Here is a 19,040-nt window from a genome sequence, read left to right as displayed (position 1 = left end):
GTTTCCAGATTTCTATGAAATATGACCTACAATTAATTCCAATATGAGATAAATAGTTTTCCTTCCATGTTTTTTTAAATTAAGTATGTTTAAATGCAGATTTTCTGTATTAGTTACCCCAACACAACAGAATGGTTTTGGCATATACCGATCATTACAAATATTAATGCGAGTAGAACGCTGATGATATCATCCTCTATGAGGAAATAGCAAGCATTTTTTAAACGGTCTGTTTGAAATTAAAATTTAAGGTGGGATTTCTGAAGTGTTATTTCTCAAATGTATGCTTTGGCCACAGAAAATATTATAGGATGAGTCAATAATGTTATTTGGGTATGAGTTAACAGCAAATTAACTTTCACTGGACAGTTTAACATGTGATTATATGTTTTGACAGCAAATTTGGCTAATTTTCTAATAAGACACCATGTTGTCCATTGAGGACAGATGATCACAGTTGACATTCTTTGAAAAGGTATCTAACATAAACTGACTCCTATTCCACACAGCCCATCATGTCTGGGAGGATTTTGTTAGGCTCTGGGTGGATCCTGCTGAAAGCCAGAAGCCTGGGTGTCTCGTAGTGGTAGTACTCAGAGCCCACAAACACATTGATGCCATCAGGGCCACACATTCCTGCCTCGATGCCATAGATGGGCAGTGGCGCCTCTCTGGCTACTATCCTAGGGGTGGCAGACAGGTCAATGTCCTGCATCTTCTGTCCTGTAGGGGGAAATAGAGACAGAAAAAGTGTTTTTCATTGAGTGTGTTAAAGGTCCAATGCAGCTGATTTTATCTCAATATCAAACAATTTCTCACACAGGAAAATCACATTTTTGGCGAATATTGATGTAAAAAGATCAACAACCCTTTTTTGGATAGATTTGAATGTACTCAAGTTCAATGTCCAATTAGTTACCTTGAATAATGTGCACAATATGGTGATCTGTACAAACAAAGGCTCGTTCACAGGCCCTTCGATGCCCAGCTCCTCTTCCAGGCTTTTAGGGTAGCCCTCAATCAGAGTGGAGAGAGCTGCTGATTTGTAGATGTAAACTTGGTCGCCCTGTCAACCGGAAATGGTGGCATTCAGGGGTGTTTTATGTGCCATGGGACAAACATAGGCATGATGGGTAACAAAACAGTTGACTGAAAAAAAGTAATTTCCTAAATACTCAAATCAAATAAATGTTCTGTTGTGACATCCTCCGTAAACAACAGGTGTAGACTAACAGTGAAATACTTAAGGGTCTTTTTCCATCAATGCAGAGTTAAAGTGACATGAGGAGTAAATATACAGTGAATAACAATAAACAATAAAGGTACTGTAGTGAGTAAAGCTTTGAACATGTTATTTATTGCAAGTGAAGTCCCTGTCTTCCCCTACATCCTGTAACCTTTGACCCACCTTGATGATGTAGATCTTGTCACTATAGGAGAAGACTGCGTCCACCCCGTTGGCCACTTCCAGGTTCTGGCAATGGGGAAGGCGTGTTTACCATCACAATGGGTGTCTAAACAAATATAAATACGACCTGAGGAAGTGGGACGGAAGTGAAAATTGGCAACTGTCTTATGCGAGTTGTGCGCACAATTTAACACAAAGGCTTAGTTCTTACCAGGGAAGGCATAGGTTTTGCCTGAGTCGTCTGAGGTGATGGCATCCAGAGTCACTTCACTGCATTTTGGGAACCTTTGCCTCACCGCCATGGCCTACAATCCAACAATAACATGTCTCAACACAATCCAAAAGCTTTGTTTCCCTGAAATGGTGTTGTTATTACCATTCACCGTTCATCTGTTCAATCTCACAGCATACACACTGGGCAGAGGGGGCTTGTGGGATGAGCTATAGGAGGACACGCTAATTGTAATTGCTGGAATGGAATAAATGGAATGGAGTCAAACATGTGGTTTCTATATGTTTGATGTGTTGATGATGCCGTTCCATTTATACTATTCCAGCCATTACAATGAGCCCATCCTCCTATAGCTCCTCCCACCAGTCTTCTCTGACAATGAACTGATTTTGATAAAGGAGGAAGGGTAACATCCTTTGCATGGTTCTCTTACCGAAATTGGGGCACCTCATGAAGTCGTGTCTGGCGTCCTTGGGGTACACTCCATTCACCTCCCCAGATACAGGGTGGAACCGGGTGAAGTTGTGACCATGGAAACAGTAGTAGTGCTCTAGCCAACGGAAGGCAGACGTACAGTTGCGCAGGTGGGCCCACTGTCTCTCCTTTACTGACTGTGTGGCGATGTCATAGTTGTACACTTCTTCTCCTGTGAGAGAGAAAACATACGCAAGGCAGCTCACATCAAGACTAGGAACCTTGATATCCATAACACATTTCCTGGTATGTTGTCTCTGGATAATTTATTCATGTTTATTTTTTTATATATTTTTTTCACCTTTATTTAACCAGTTAAGCTAGTTGAGAACAAGTTCTCATTTACAACTGCGACCTGGCCAAGATAAAGCAAAGCAGTGCGACACAAACAACAACACAGAGTTACACATGGAATAAACAAGCGTAGTCAATAACACAATAGAAAAAAAGAAAGTCTATATACAGTGTGTGCAAATGGCGTGAGGAGGTAAAGCAATAAAAAGTAATTACAGTTTAGCAAATTAACACTGGAGTGATAGATGAGCAGATGATGATGTGCAAGTAGTGATACTGGTGTGCAAAAGAGCAGAAAAGTAAATAAAAACAATATGGGGATGAGGTAGGTAGATTGGGTGGGCTATTTACAGATGGACTATGTACAGCTGCAGCGATTGGTTAGCTGCTCAGATAGCTGATGTTTGAAGTTAGTGAGGGAAATGTAAGTCTACAGCTTCAGCGATTTTTGCAATTCGTTCCAGTCAATGGCAGCAGAGAACTGGAAGGAAAGGCGGCCAAAGGGGATGACCAGTGAGATATACCTGCTGGAGCGCGTGCTACGGGCGGGTGTTGTCATCGTGACCAGTGAGCTGAGATAAGGCAGAGCTTTAACCTAGCATCGACTTATAGATGACCTGGAGCCAGTGTGTCTGGCGACGAATATGTAGTAATGGCCAGCCGACTAGAGCATACAGGTCGCAGTGGTAGGTGGTATAAGGGGCTTTGGCAACAAAACGATGGCACTCTGATAGACTGCATCCAGTTTGCTGAGTAGAGTATTGGAAGCTATTTTGTAGATGACATCGCCGAAGTCGAGGATCGGTAGAATAGTCCGTTTTACAAGGGTAAGTTTGGCGGCGTGAGTGAAGGAGGCTTTGTTGCGAAATAGAAAGACGATTGTAGATTTGATTTTGTATTGGAGATGTTTGATATGAGTCTGAAAGGAGAGTTTACAGTCTAGCCAGACACCTAGGTATTTGTAGTTGTCCACATATTCTAGGTCAGAACCGTCCAGAGTAGTGATACTAGTCGGGCATGGTTGAAAAGCATGCATTTGGTTTTACTAGCGTTTAAGAGCAGTTGGAGGCCACGGAAGGAGTGTTGTATGCCATTGAAGCTCGTCTGGAGGTTAGTTAACACAGTGTCCAAAGAAGGGCCAGATGTATACAGAATGGTGTCGTCTGCGTAGAGGTGGATCAGGGAATCACCAGCAGCAAGAGCGACATCACTGATGTATACAGAGAAAAGAGTCGGCCCGAGAATTGAACCCTGTAGTACCCCCATAGAGACTGCCAGATGTCCAGACAACAGGCCCTCCGATTTGACACACTGAACTCTGTCTGCGAAGTAGTTGGTGAACCAGGCGAGGCAGTAATTTGAGAAACCAAGGCTATTGAGTCTGCCGATAAGAATACAGTGATTGACAGAGTTTGACAGAGTTTATAGCAATAAACCCGAGAAATGTTCATAATGGTCTCATCAAAGGGTTAACAGGCTTACCCTTGAAGAAAAGGACAGAGTCTGAGTTACACTCTCCCTTGGGGCACTCCAGCTGGATGTCCAGCTGGATGTCCTTGGGGTAGCCCTCCTCCAGACTGTGGTTATAGTAGCTGAAAACCTTGTCGTCCTGTAATGGAGGAGGGATTGAGTATACTGAGTATATTAAGTGAATGCTGTCAGAGGTGTCATACACCCCCAAAATCTGAGGGTGCACAAAGTATGTGAGGATGGCAGGGGGGTGGTCCGAAGTTGGAGAATTTAACATTTTTCAGACACCTGCACAGCCTTTTCCTGCAATCTTGAGCCATAATCACTATGCTTAATTCTTCGTAAAAAATGTTTATTTTTCTGCATATCTAAGCATATCTCGAGCTTTCTGTCTGCTTCTGACTGATGGTTCTTTTTTTAAAGAACCTAAATATGCTTCTATGCATCTCTGCTAAAATCTTGGTAAAAGATTGAAGGAATATTAGTCTTATTCAGTACATTTAGTAAATGCTTGCTTTTATAAAGTCGACCAACCTTGCTAGTAGGCATGCCAGATAAGACAGTTTGACAAGCTAGCTACTCCAACTTGACTGATAGCCTGTAATGGCTTCTTCCTAGCTAGTTATGCGGTTGGGAGATTGGGAACCTATCTGGGCTAGCTTAAGCCAACTTCATAAAATTGCTAGGTGGCTAGTAGCATGACATAGAAACAACAACCAAAAATGTAAGAAAAAGATAATATATATATATATTAAAATATACAGTTGAAGTCGGAAGTTTACATACACTTAGGTTGAAGTCATTAAAACTTGTTTTTCAACCACTCCACAAATTTCTTGTTCACAAACTATAGTTTTGGCAAGTCGGTTAGGACATCTACTTTGTGCATGACACAAGTAATTTTTCCAACAATTGTTTACAGACAGATTATTTCACTTATAATTCACTGTATCACAATTCCAGTGGGTCAGAAGTTTACATACACTAAGTTGACTGTGCCTTTAAACAGCTTGGAAAATTCCAGAAAATGATGTCATGGCTTTAGAAGCTTCTGATAGGCTAATTGACATAATTTGAGTCAATTGGAGGTGTACCTGTGGATGTATTTCAAGGCCTATCTTCAAACTCAGTGCCTCTTTGCTTGACATCATGGGAAAATCAAAAGAAATCAGCCAAGACCTCAGAAACAAAACAATGTAGACCTCCACAAGTCTGATTCATCCTTGGGAGCAATTTACAAATGCCTGAAGGTACCACATTCATCTGTACAAACAATAGTACGCAAGTATAAACACCATGGGATCACGCAGCCGTCGTACCGCTCAGGAAGGAGATGCATTCTGTCTCCTAGAGATGAACCTACTTTGGTGCGAAAAGTGCAAATCAATCCCAGAACAACAGCAAAGGACCTTGTGAAGATGCTGGAGGAAACAGGTACAAAGTATCTATATCCACAGTAAAACGAGTCCTATATCGACAACCTGAAAGGCCGCTCAGCAAGGAAGAAGCCACCGCTCCAAAACTGCCATAAAGAAGCCAGACTACGGTTTGCAACTGCACATGAGGACAAAGATCGTACTTTTTGGAGAAATGTCCTCTGGTCTGATGAAACAAAAATAGAACTGTTTGGCCTTAATGACCATCGTTATGTTTGGAGGAAAAAGGGGGAGGCTTGCAAGCCCTAAGAACATCATCCCAACCGTGAAGCACGGGGGTGGCAGCATCATTTTGTGGGGGTGCTTTGCTGCAGGAGGGACTGGTGCACTTCACAAAATAGATGGCATCATGAGGGAGGAAAATTATGTGGATATATTGAAGCAAGATCTCAAGACATCAGTCAGGAAGTTAAAGCTTGGTCACAAATGGATCCTCCAAATGGACAATGACCCCAAGCATACTTCCAAAGTTGTGGCAAAATGGCTTAAGGACAACAAAGTCAAGGTATTGGAGTGGCCATCACAAAGCCCTGACCTCATTCCTATAGAAAATTTGTGGGCAGAATTGAAAAAGCATGTGCGAGCAAAGAGGCCTACAAACCTGACTCGGTTATACCAGCTCTGTCAGGAGGAATGGGCCAAAATTCACCCAACTTATTGTGGGAAGCTTGTGGAAGGCTACCTAAAATGTTTGACCCAAGTTAAACAATTTAAAGGCAATGCTACCAAATACTAATTGAGTGTATGTAATCTTCTGACCCACTGGGAATGTGATGAAAGAAATAAAAGCTGAAATAAATCAGTCACTCGACTATTATTCAGACATTTCACATTCTTAAAATGCCCTAGGACAGGGCATTTTCACTAGGATTAAATGTCAGGAATTGTGAAAAACTGAGTTTAAATGTATTTGGCTAAGGGGTATGTAAACTTCCGACTTCAAATGTATATATTTTGTATGTATTTTTTACAGGACAAATATGAGGGGGCACGTGCTACTATGCCCCCTATGGGCATGATGCCTCTGAATGCTGTTTACAATGGTAATGGGAACACATGATTGCATAATTTGACTTTTAAAAAGATTGCCCAAGCTGATGAGTCACTAGTAAAACTACGTGTTTAAGGGCCTATTCATATGGATATCGACTACATCATTGATATTGACAGTATCAGGAAAAGGTAGATGTGATCCTGGTCTTCAGGCTTTACTTTGTTGTGCATGCGGAAGGCAGCGTCAACATGCCCCAGGTGATGGTAGTCGTCTAGCTCCTTGAAGAAGGCACTGGAGACCTGAGCTGGACCAGTGAAGCCCTTCCACAGGTGATCCCCTTAGAGTAGCATAGTTAAGCTCTGGGATCAGTTATACTCATGGAAATGTAAGCTTACACGCTCCTTAAACAATTCAAAAATATCTAGCACAAACACACGTTTGCAGGTCATAACAAAATGCCCACTAACTAATCCACTACACTCTTAGAAAAAAGGGTTCCAAAAGGGATGTTCGGCTGTCCCCATCATTTTGGTTCCAGGTAGAACTCTTTTGGTTTCCATGTTGAACCCTCTGGGGAAAGGGTTTTACATGGAACCAAAATGTTTCTACCTGGAACCAAAAAGGGTTCTTCAAAGGGTTCTCCTATGGGGACAGCCAAAGAACCCTTTTAAGTTCTAGATTGTACCTTTTTTCTAAGAGTGTACCCGTAACCCTGGCCATCCTGATGGGGACATAATGACATATCATGACAATGACAAGGGAGAATGAGGGTAAAAAGGATTACTCATAACATGGTTTTGATACCCTTGAAGAAGAAGGTGTTTCCTTTCTCGTCGGGGGTGATGGCATCAAACTTGATGCCGTCACATCGGTCTGGGTTGGCATTGTGGTGGACCTGATCCTCGTGATGGTCGTGGCCGTGGTCTAATGGGCCAGTCAGAGTCAAGGTGAGATGCAGGTTGAATGACTTTTCATTATTCCAACATTTCGCCGCATGAAAGGGTACGGTGTGGTTATTTGGAAGTCATGCATCCTACTCTCATATAAAAGCATGTAGGACATGCGTAACGGGCTGAAATGGAATTGAATAACACCTGTGCCCATGGCAAGTTGCAACCCTAGTTGTTTGCCTTGCCTAGCATGCCTGGATCAGTCAATGAGTTGCATTTTGACAGGCTGTTAAATGAATATGGATCTTAGACTCACCTGCCATCATTACATCATGGAGCCTGCGTAGAAAAAAGCAGACATTATTCATCATAAAACATAATGTCCTCATTCTGATGAGACATGAGTCAGGTCATAGAGATGGGAAATGAGATAATACACTGCACATCATAACTCCACCCTCTGGGTAGATAGACCAATAATGATGCTGTAGTATACACGGCCCTATTCCAAATAGAGCAGCTCAAAGGGATACCTGACTGTTATGAAGGGGCTCTGTAATGATGAGGTAACGGGGTGAATCAGTGACAGAAGTGCTGAGGTACATGATTGACTTTGACCGCTCTTTGTGTGTTTGGGTTATTGATCCTGCCTTTGACCTCTGTGATATTGCAAACAAACTTATGGAACTAACCCAGCCAATGTGGGGCAGCATAGTATCCAATTGTGTTGCATAAGACATGTCTTAACACAGCACAGCGAAGCTCATAATGTGTTGAATAAAGTAACAGTTTAACAAAGCAAGTACAGAGGCAATTTAGAGGCAGTGTGTTTAGCTGTGGCTACACTGAACGTGGATGCGATTTTGGTAGCCCAGCGGTTAAGAGCGTTGGGCCAGTAACCGAAGGTCGCTGGTTCGAATCCCCGAGCCGACTGGGTGAAAAATCTGTCAATGTGCTGTTGAGCAAAGCACTTAAACCTAATTTCTCCTGTAAGTTGCTCTGGATAAGAGCGTCTGCTAAATGACTAACATGTAAATGTAAAGGCTTAGCAGTTCATCAGCAGTTCTCACGTTGGAGCAGCATAGCTGAGTGCTAGTGCCAAGCACAGGCAGAGTGTTTGGGGGAGAAGCATCACGTTGAGCGGTCCTCCTTTGGGTCCAGGTACCGAAGAGAGCTGAGCTGAGAAAGGTGCCTGAGCAGGAGCTGACCAGACCATTTATACTGGATCTGCCTGTGAGTGGGTGAATTTCCCAACGTGTCTTTTGTGTGTGGGAGTGTGGGTAGTTCTGTGCTCTGTTTACTGAAAGAGCAGGGGGAGTGTAGGACTTTTTGCTGTTGCAAAACGATTATTTAGCAGAAACTGTTTTATATATGCATCTAATACAATGCAATCAATATGAGCACATAACATTTTTTGTATAAATCCAACTATATGTTTATATGGCAAATTCTATTATGATAAAAGTAAAATATTGAACATGTTGGGATGTTACACGTTAATCTGGTTTGGCCAACATCATTGGGTCAGATGAAATATCATTTCCCGGTTCCAAGTGGCACACTTTTTAGCCAGGACTTTGGACGAGTTCACACAGTAGGAGCACAGAGATCAGAGTCAGACAGGGCGATAAACACCACTCTGTAACAGAAGGACCCTTGCTTATCTTTGTTCTATCATTTGAAACTATAGACACTGGATTTCTAAGAAAGAAGTCAAAATAAAGAATGAGTACATTGCAATAAAGATTTAAACCCAATCCAAATTTTAATTAAATATTTACAATGTAATTGACAATCAATACACATAAAATGTGATTAAATCCACAGTATATTTGATTATATTTGAGGTGGCAGTCTCATGATAAATGTATTCAATTCAAAGTCATTACCATACCGTAGGCTATTACACATTACTGTATTTCACAACATAACTACTGGGGATAGACAGCATTTCAAAAGCTTTTAGACTTCAACCTTACGAACAAATGTGCAGTCAGACTGCAGTGTACAGTAACTGCAGTACACTGTAGTATAACTGTTGTTAGAGTGCAGTATAACTGCAGTATGCTGCAAATACTGTGTCCAAAATACTACTTTCTTTTTACTGCAGTAATTTTGCAATTACTGCGTCCAAAATACCACAATCGACTGCAGTTACTGCACTTTACTGCAGTTTCAAAACGGCAATCTTTTTTTGTAAGGGCAGAGGTGAAATTACTGCAACATCACATAACCTGTTGTTACACATTATATAAAATGGCCAATTTTGCGAACAGTTAGTTTATTTTGTGAGTAATCAACTACTCATAACAACAGCAAGCCATTTTAAATGTGTCTTCAATTTTCATTGAAATACCTAGAACTCTAATAACAGATACAAAGTTCCACCCTTATTTTTGGGTCAGTGCTATCGGGGATCCTTGGGACATCCCTACTCTAAACCCTAACCCTAACCTTAACCTTAACCTTAACCTCTACCCTTACCCTAGCCCTAACCTTAACCATAACCCTTACCTAACCCTAACCTTAACCCCTACCCTTACCTTAACCTTAACCATAACCCTTACCTAACCCTGACCTTAACCGTTACCTTAAACATTTATGGGGTAGGGATGTCCCAAGGATGCCGGAGAGCACGGACCCTTAATTTTGTGTTATATGGTGTAAATAATTCACTGCTGCTCTACACTGTAGTAGCTATTAAAATGCAATTATGCTTCTGCTAAATATATTTTTGCTATATACAGCTATTCTTCACCATTTTCATTTGGTTCATTATCAAACTATGATTATCACATTTAAGACAATGGGCAAATTAAAAACAAGATAAAACATTTGCTGCAAATGAAATTGTCCTCTGCTGTAATAAAGATGTAATCTTCTCTACTGTTCTCCACAACTCTATACAGTCTGTCATCTTTCACAATTTGTACCCTACATTGTGTCTTATGATTCACTTTTTCTAGAAGAACATGAAATTCTCAACAGGATCCTCTAGGATTATGCCAAAGTAGTTGTTATTTACTGAAATCAGCATCGGTGTTGACTAGAGAATGCCTACTTCTTCATCTTCCTCTTTCCATCCTCATCTTGACAGCTTCACCCCGCCAGTGTCTCACTTGTATTGGTAGATCTTGATACAGTGGTTCATGCTGTCTGACACCACTAGCTGGCCCTCCGGCAGCAGGGCCAGGCCTCGGGGGCTGCTCAGACCCTGGGTAACAAGGGGCCAGCCTAGGCCCTTGGCAGGGTACAGCAGGACGCGGTGCAACCTGCCCCAGTCTGCCACCAGGACATCCCCATCACTGTCGATGCTGAGGCCCCAGGGGCAGGCCAGGACGGGCCCCATGCCGGAGCACAACCCTAGGACACGGATGGTGTTCCAGCCAGGTTCCAGCACTCGGATGCAAGGCGCACGGCCAGTCTCGTTGCCCCGCTCAGACACAGCCATCAGCCCAGAGGTCAGGCAGGCAGCCACCAGGTAGGGCCTGTGGAATCCTGTGATTATGGTGCGCTCCAGCCTTGCGCCTGTCTTGGTGTCCAGCATCAGGGCAGTTAGAGTTCCACGCTTGATGTCGGCCACCAGGAACTCATCCAGACGGGTGACGGTCACTCCCCTGGGTGCATCTAGCTCTTCATGGGTGGATCCTATCATGTTACCCCCGAAGGTCTGGAGGAGGCGTCCATGACGGCTGAACACCAACACGGCACGCTCTGCAGCACATGTCAGCGCAATGAGGCCCTTGTCGTTCACAGCCACATCAAAGTAGTTGCAGATGCGGGCGGATCTCTCAGTTCCAGTAGGGGACACCTGCTGCACAACATACTTCTGAAGGTCGGTCACCTGAATTCGGGCGTTGCCACAGTCTACCACAAAGAGCTGCCCTTTGACAGTGGCGTGGAGCCCGCTGGGCAGGTTGAAGTCGGAGCGCCCTGAGCCCTGCTTTCCAAACTGCTTGATCAGATTTGCTGACTCAAAGGCACTTGAACCCGCTTCCTCCTCCAGGTCTCTCAGGATTGGCTCTGGTTTGTCTCTCCTTCTATTGTCTGATTGTTTCTCCTTGACTGTAGGGTGGCTTTCGGCGTCAATAGCCGACATGGACAGAGATCGACTCACACAGTTAGAACCTACACTCCTTCCCTGGTATCTTGATTCTCTTTCATCTGAGCTTGTGGGGCTTCTTCCGCCAGACTCAGATCCATTCCCTTGCTCCAGGGTTGAGGAGGCAGATGATAGACAGGAGTGGTTGTCTCTCTTAAATCCCAGATGAGCACCCTTTCCCCCATTGATCAAGGGACGGGTCTTCCTGGAGAGGTCCGCCATCGACATGGCGCGTCGGTGTTCCTGGTTCAGGGAGGCATTGTTACTAGGAGAGGGGCTGGTGATGTAGTTGTAGCAGTCCTCACTGCCAGCCGGGGATGGGGGACTCCCCCCATTAGTGGATGTTCCACGGGGGGATTTGCTGGGTGACAGCCTTCGACGCAAGTGAGCGCGTCTTGAAGATAGGTCCAGGAGGCTGTACATGGGATGGGGTTCTCCATGGCTGATTTTGGGAGTGGTCTGTGGTTGGTCACTATGTTCTGGAGGGCAGGAGGGTTCCTCGCTGGGGACGAGAACCAGGGTCCTTTGCTTTCTCTGACACTTGAGGATGGAGCTTTTCTTGTTTCCAGTTTGTCCACAGCCTGGTTCGTCTCCCTCCGACTCCCCTTGGCTGGAGATTGGAGGGATAGCCAGGAAGAGGTCCTGGCCATGTGTATCTAGCTCCTCATCCATGGATGACTCAGATGCTCCTCGATGCCGGGGACTGAGCGGTGGCTTTGAGACTGGTGACTTTGGCTCATCCTTGTCTGTGGTGGACAGGCGGAGCTTCCTGACTACACGCATGCTCCCACTATTTGATGTGGATGAAAGGTCCTTCCGAACTTCAAATGATCCACGGTCTCCAAACTTCATCTCCCCTGAGTGAAGAGCACATTTCTTCCCTGTTTCACCGCAGACACCAATAGGGTAGTTCAGATTTTGATCCTGGACATGTACCTCCCCTAACCTAACATCCTTCAGCTGCGTACCTGGCTGAAAAGTGACCCTCTTTAAGGAGAGGGAGATTTCCCAAGGCTGTGTAACTTCTGCCACACCCCTCTGAAGCTGGTTCTTATTGGGTCCCCCACTGCTTCCACCCCATCTCTGGACCTGCTCCTTCAGTTGGCCCAGTTTGCGGAGCTGCCGGTCCACCAGGGACTGTCCAACCCGCACCGCCGCAGCGTTCTCCCTCTTCACCTGCTCCAGGCGCCGCTGGGCTTCTCGGTGGTCCTGCTCAACTTTTTCCAGCAGTCGGCGCTCTTGTCTCTGAGCCTCAATGATGGCGTTGTCAAGCTCTCGGTTCATTTCCTCCACCTCACTTGTCTGTCGTTCTCTAAGGCTCTGCAGCTCTTTCTCACCCTGCTCTACATTGAAGAGGGCCAGCGTCACCCAGCTGGGTGGATCGGTAAGGGATAGGGGTGCGAAGATGGACCCCCTGGGGGAGTTTAGGTCTCTCTGTATGGGGGAGGTGGGTGGCATCAGGGCTGAGAGGCCAGGGAAGGAGGCTTTTCTCTCGGAGTGAGACCTCATTAACATCACAGAGGAGAAGATGGAGAATCTTCTTGTTGTTCTGGTATGTTTCAATCTTCAGCTTGCTGTTGAATCCTGGGAAAAGAGCGTGAAATAGTTGAATTTGTGTAAAATGATCAGCAAGAAAAAGGTTGATGTTGGTCTCAAATGTGAGTGACAAGGAAAGACTAAATTTGTACCCGTGAAGGATGCTGAGGGGGAGGATGGCTCATAATAACGTCTGGAACAGAGAAAATGGAATGGCATCAAACACATAGAAACCGTTCTACCAGTCCACCAATTCTGCTCCAGCCATTACCACGAGCCCATCCTCCCCAATGAAGGTGCCACCAACCTCCTGTGATTTGTACCATATCTTTATTCAAACAGTGACAGACACTTTGGTAATCAAAGAACAACAGACTCAAAAAAGATTTGTATGTTTCTGCTCTGACAATGAACAGAAAACAAATGTCTAAGACTCACCTGCTGAAGAAAGGCAGGCTTAGAAAGTGCTTAGGTTTCATTATTTTAGTTGCATTCCTGTGGTCCTATGATAATTGAGACAAGGCTGAGTCATTGTAATTGTACTCTGTTTCTCAGTATTCTAGTGTGTACTCCCATGTCATCACCATGTTCTTAGACCCTTAGGTTAGACACTATGTTCTGCAGCAGTGCCAGCAGATACCTCTGAATACAACATATAGATCCTAAAATCCCTCTGTATATTATTAGTAGGATCATGTGTAATTCTCTAGGTAGATGAGATGAGTGGTTCAGGGCCCTAAATATTTTTTTTCAATTGACACTGTCTTCTTTTCAGCCGCTGTAACGCTCAGCGCTTCACTGGTCAATCATCTTGGAACCAGCATTGTCTCTTAGTTTCACTTTTTACTAAATGACTCAAAATGGTTGTTTGCAATCAGAACACAGACCGCTATTGTCACCACATGTGGACAGCACTCCTTATCTGCCCAAGGCACTGAAACTGAGCTCTATCTTTCAGTACAAACATCAAGTGCCTATAAGGGACAGCAGATCATGTCAGATGCCTAATGTGTGACGTAGGCTACCAGAATTATGTTACGTACATTATATATCACTGTCTGAGGAAACACGTTTTGAAAATCTGCATGGCGTGTGTGGATATACAGTGCCGTGTAAAAGTATTTGCCCCCTTTCAGATTTTCTCTATTTTTGCATATTTTTGATACTGAACGTTATCAGGTCTTCAACTAAAACCTAATATTATATAAAGGGAACCTGAGTTTACAAATAACAAAACAAATAAAATGTTTGACTTTGACTAGTCCATTCCAAAACTTCTAATGTTTTGCTTTTTAGCCATTTTCATGTAGCCTTGATTGTGTGTTTTGGATCATTGTCTTGCTGCATGACCCAGCTACGCTTCAGCTTCAGCTCACAGATGGGTGGCCTGACATTCTCCTGTAGAATTCTCTGATACAGAGCAGATTTCATGGTTCCTTCTATTAAGGCAAGTCATCCAGGTTCTGAGGCAGCAAAGCATCCCCAAACCATCATACTACCACCACCATGCTTGACCGTTGGTTTTCGCCAGACATAATGGAACTCATGTAGTCCAAAACGTTGACTCAAGTTTGCCATAAAGCGCCTGGGAGCACCTGGATGATCATCAAGGCGCTTGGAAGAATGCTCTATGGACAGATGATTCAAAAGTATAACTTTTTGGACAACATGGGTCCCATTATGCCTGGCGAAAACCAAACACTGCGTTCCACAGCAAGAACCTCATACCGATGGTCAAGCATTGTGGTGGTAGTCTGAGGTTTGGGGATAATTTGCTGCCTCAGGACCTGAATGATTTGCCTTAATAGAAGGAACCATGAAATCTGCTCTGTATCAGAGAATTCTACAGGAGAATGTCAGGCCATCCGTCTGTGAGCTGAAGCTGAAGCGTAGCTGGGTCATGCAGCAAGACAATGATCCAAAACACACAATCAAGTCTACATGAAAATGGCTAAAAAGCTAAACATTTGAAGTTTTGGAATGGACTAGTCAAAGTCCAGACCTAATCCCAATTGAGATGTTGTGGCAGGACTTGAAATGAGCAGTTCATGCTTGAAAACTCAGAAGTGTCACTGACTTAAAGCAGTGGGCCAAAATTCCTCCACAGTGATGTGAGAGACTGATCAACAACTACAGGAAGCGTTTGGTTGCAATCATCGCAGCTAAAGGTGACACAACCAGTTATTGAGTGTAAGGGGGCAATTACTTTTTCACACAGGGTAATTGGTGTTACATAACTTTGTTAATTAAATAAATAAAAGAAGTATCCTTTTTTTGTGTTATTTGTAAACTCAGGTTCCCTTAATCTAATATTATGTTTTGGTTGAAGATCTGACAACATTCATTACAGAAAATATGCAAAAATAGAGAAAATCTGAAAGGGGGCAAATACTTTTTCACAGCACTGTAAGCTAAGTATGAAGCCCTAGTTAGAGAAAACTTTCAGCCCCAGAAGCAAAACAACAGGGCTTTTTCTAGGATGAAAGAGTGGGGTATCAGTTTACCTCAGTGCCCTGCACAATAAGGTCCCCCTGGAAACATGTGACCTCAGAGTGTGAATGGGTAAAAACACAGTTGCTCATGTATTGAATAGACAATCCCATGATGCATCTTCATTCTCTTTTGTATTTATCTAGGGCAGATAACCTGTGTAAAAACAGATAACCTGTGTAAAAAAATAACCCAATTGACCCATTCAGAACACGCAATTGGAATAAAATATATTTAAAAGAACATAACATCACAGGGAAAAATAAACACATTTGAAAAGAGAAACTTTCCTCCCAATTCACATTTTGCTGAATATAACCAGTCCAAAGAATAACTGACAGGTGTACAGACGCGTACTTGTTTGATGGAATGTGGGAAAATAGGCCTTTGTGTCCGTGTGAAACAAATAACAGTCACTCTGTTGGAGTGCAGCTACCGGTCCCCTCTCACATTACCCAGTTAAATGTTGAATGAGGGACCCTGGTTGCTAAGTTACCCAGGGACCTGCATGGCACTAGCTGAGGTGTTGAGTGGAAAAATGTAACGATAACATTCCTATTGAGGGCACCTTCACCAGTATCAAGTGATCAACATCCACTACTGTATAAGTACGATAACTAACAAAATGCTGTATGTCAGAAATACCTTTTAAAAGTTCCCCAAAAGATCCTTATATGTTTACTTAAAACGCTAATCAAGGAAAAGGTCAACATTACAATACCAACAAATTACAGTAAAATCAATTTCAATTTATGGCACAAAGAAATCTGTCAAGAGTTCATGTCGTGCACAGTACTTGTGCAAACCTATTCATGCAAAGTTATAGCACTTCCTATATTTTGTTATTCATTCTATTAGCCTTGATTAAATAGAGCAGAAAGGATCTTACCTGGGTCAGGTGCACTCCTTTTCCTCCACTGCTCTCTGTGCTGCGTCCTACAGCATCACATCCTTCCTCTGTCCCGTCCACACCTCTCCGTCACACCCCCTTCAGCCCCTTTCCCGCTATCCTTCTTTCTTTCTCCCCATTCTTCACTCTTCAAAATAGTTCAGACTGCATATCTAAATTCCCTTACACTGTCAATTTCTCTCATGCACACAAACTCTCTGTCAAACCCATATCATACCCATATCAAACCCATATCAAACTCATATCTGTGTCAAATTTAAGTTCCCTAACATAATACAGATCACATGACAAGATGTAAGATAACCCCATCCAATTTAAAATCTCTGTACTGTGGGTTTCGCTATAAAGAAAGATGCCACAGTCAACCATCCCATGTCCTTGCAAGGTCATAACTTGTCAAAAAGTAAATAGGCTACATCATGATGATGCATTATGTTGGAGGTGCTGCACAATCTTAGTAAAAATAGATTTAGAGATCACAGGTGGAACACAATTTCCCTTGCACGTTCTAACCACTAGATGTCGGCAGATAGCAAAGGCAGGATCATTTGAATGACTTGCTCCTGCTGTTCTGATATTGATGATATCTGTGAGCCCATATAGATCTGTTTGGGTTGGTTTGCTTTCGCACTGTGGGTGTAATTGAGCAATTTGCATAACTCCCCTTGACTTGAGCAACTTAGCTACATTGTTTATATTGATTTTAAAACAATCAAGCTAATTCAAAACCTGACAGAAGCATTTGGAGTCCCCTTTTCTGAAACCTACTGTATTTTTTTTTATTGCGTTCCAAATTGGAATGCTTTGAGAAAAACGTTTGCTAACTCCGCTACTAAGGAAGGAGAGTGTGTTTTCATGTTAGCTGTTGTAGCTAGCTAGGGTAATTGTGCCACTAACTTTGGCAAACAACCGAAATTAGCCGTGTTTGGTACACCAATACAGCCCTTGCATACATGCAAAAGTGAATGTGAGAAACCACCTGAAAAGAAGAATATCAACCGCAGCCGGTATGAAACATTTGTTCTCCCGTGCATTGCAGAGTTTCTCGGGACAGCCCTCTTCATCTTCACCAATTGGTTTCAGTGATCAAAAACCCAACGGATACTGGAAGACTGCAGCCAGCTGTAGCATATGGGGCTGCTCTGTCCATCTGCATAGCCATCACAACAGCAGTGAGGTTGGTAGTGACATAAAAATGAACTGTTAAAAAAAGAAGCGGAAAAAATGATGAAATTGTAATTTCATCTCTATGAGTTGGTAGTTACTTCTGGTATGGAGTAGGCCTACAATAGTATAGAGGAATCATTTGTTTTACTTGTTCACTCTTGTTTTCTAGTGGAGGCCACTTACTAACCGTCTGCATGAGTGCCGTCAACAGGCAGAGCAAGACGCTCATAGCACCTTTCTGCATCCGACTGACTGTCACCGTCGGTATTCTGGGAGGGTGAGGGAGTCGCTGTCAACATCCTGAGTCTACAATGTTACATAAACAGCAGTCCACCTGCAGGATGGTGGAATGTTATTACTGTTCCACAACAAAGTGTATGACATTTAGAGTGCAGTGTATGAATTTTAGATGTTCACTAAACTTTTTAACATCATTATTCTTTCAATCTTATACTGAAAAAAAATGTAAACGCAACATGCGAAGTGTTGGTTCCATGTTTCATGAGCTGAAATAAAAGATCCCAGAAATGTCCATACGCACAAAAAGCTTATTTCTCTCAAATTTTGTGAACAAATGTGTTTACATCCCTGTTAGTGAATATTTCTCCTTTGCCAAGATAATCCATCCCCCTGACAGGTGTGGCATATCAAGAAGCTGATTAAACAGCATGATCACTACACCTTGTGCTGGGGACAATTCAAAGACCATTCTAAAATGTGCAGTTTTCTAACACAACATAATGCCACAGATGTCTCAAATATTGAGGGAGCGTGAAATTGGCATGCTGACTGCAAGAATGTCCACCAGAGTTGTTGCAAGAGAATTGAATGTTCATTTCTCTTCCATAAGCCGCCTCCAATGTCGTTTTAGAGAATTTGGCAGTACGTCCAACCGGCCTCACAACCACAGACCACATGTAACTACGCCAGCCCAGGACCTCCACATCTCGTTTCTTCACCTGCGGGATCGTCTGAGACCAGCCACCCGGACAGCTGATAAATCTGTGGGTTTGCACATCTGAAGAATTTCTGCACATACTGTCAGCTCATCTGCGTGCTCGTCGTCCTCATCAGGGTCTTGACCTGACTGCAGTTCGATGTCTTAACCGACTTCAGTGGGCAAATGCTCACCTTCGATGGCCACTGGCTCGCTGGATAATTGTGCTCTTTACGGATGAATACTGGTTTCAATGGGCGAGCGGTTTGCTGATGTCAACGTTGTGAACAGAGTGGTGGTGGTGGGGTTATGGTATGGGCAGGTATAGGCTACGGACAACGAACACAATTGCATTTTATCGACGGCGATTTGAATAAACAGAGATATCGTGACAAAATTCTGAGGCCCATTGCCAGGCCATTCATCCGCTGCCATCACCTCATGTTTCAGCATAATAATGCACGGCCCCATGTCGTAAGAATCTGTACACAATTCCTGGAAGCTGAAAATGTCCCAGTTCTTCCATGGCCTGCATACTCAGCAGACATGTCACCCATTGAGCATGTTTGGGATGCTCTGGATTAACGTGTACAACAGCGTCGATCCACAGATTTCCCTCTTGGAAATTGATGCATGTTACATTTATATTTTTGTTCAGTGTATGTGGTTCAGTGGAGGTGTATCAGGTTGCTGCATGAAT

General features: G+C 43.4%; 1 long non-coding RNA gene and 1 pseudogene across 2 annotated transcripts; one reads left to right on the top strand and one right to left on the bottom strand.

Annotated features, from left to right (window-relative positions):
- Positions 1-12: 12 nt before the first annotated feature.
- Positions 13-7,671, bottom strand: LOC106574576 (hemopexin-like; annotated as a pseudogene). Its single transcript, XR_014380962.1, has 6 exons — positions 3,891-7,671; positions 2,074-2,286; positions 1,620-1,713; positions 1,409-1,535; positions 920-1,066; positions 13-723 (listed from the first exon to the last, which is right to left on the bottom strand). The product of XR_014380962.1 is annotated as a hemopexin-like (transcript).
- A 106-nt stretch (positions 7,672-7,777) lies between these two features.
- Positions 7,778-17,935, top strand: LOC145861129 (uncharacterized). Its single transcript, XR_014380963.1, has 3 exons — positions 7,778-8,431; positions 17,276-17,413; positions 17,573-17,935. It is a non-coding gene; the product is annotated as an uncharacterized LOC145861129 (long non-coding RNA).
- Positions 17,936-19,040: the final 1,105 nt, after the last annotated feature.

The sequence above is a fragment of the Salmo salar genome, chromosome 16 (genome assembly GCF_965601325.2).
Source record: "Salmo salar chromosome 16, fSalSal1, whole genome shotgun sequence".
Taxonomy (NCBI): Eukaryota; Metazoa; Chordata; class Actinopteri; order Salmoniformes; family Salmonidae; genus Salmo; species Salmo salar.
Note: the sequence above shows the minus strand (reverse complement) of the source record. Positions and strands in the feature narration are given on the sequence as shown.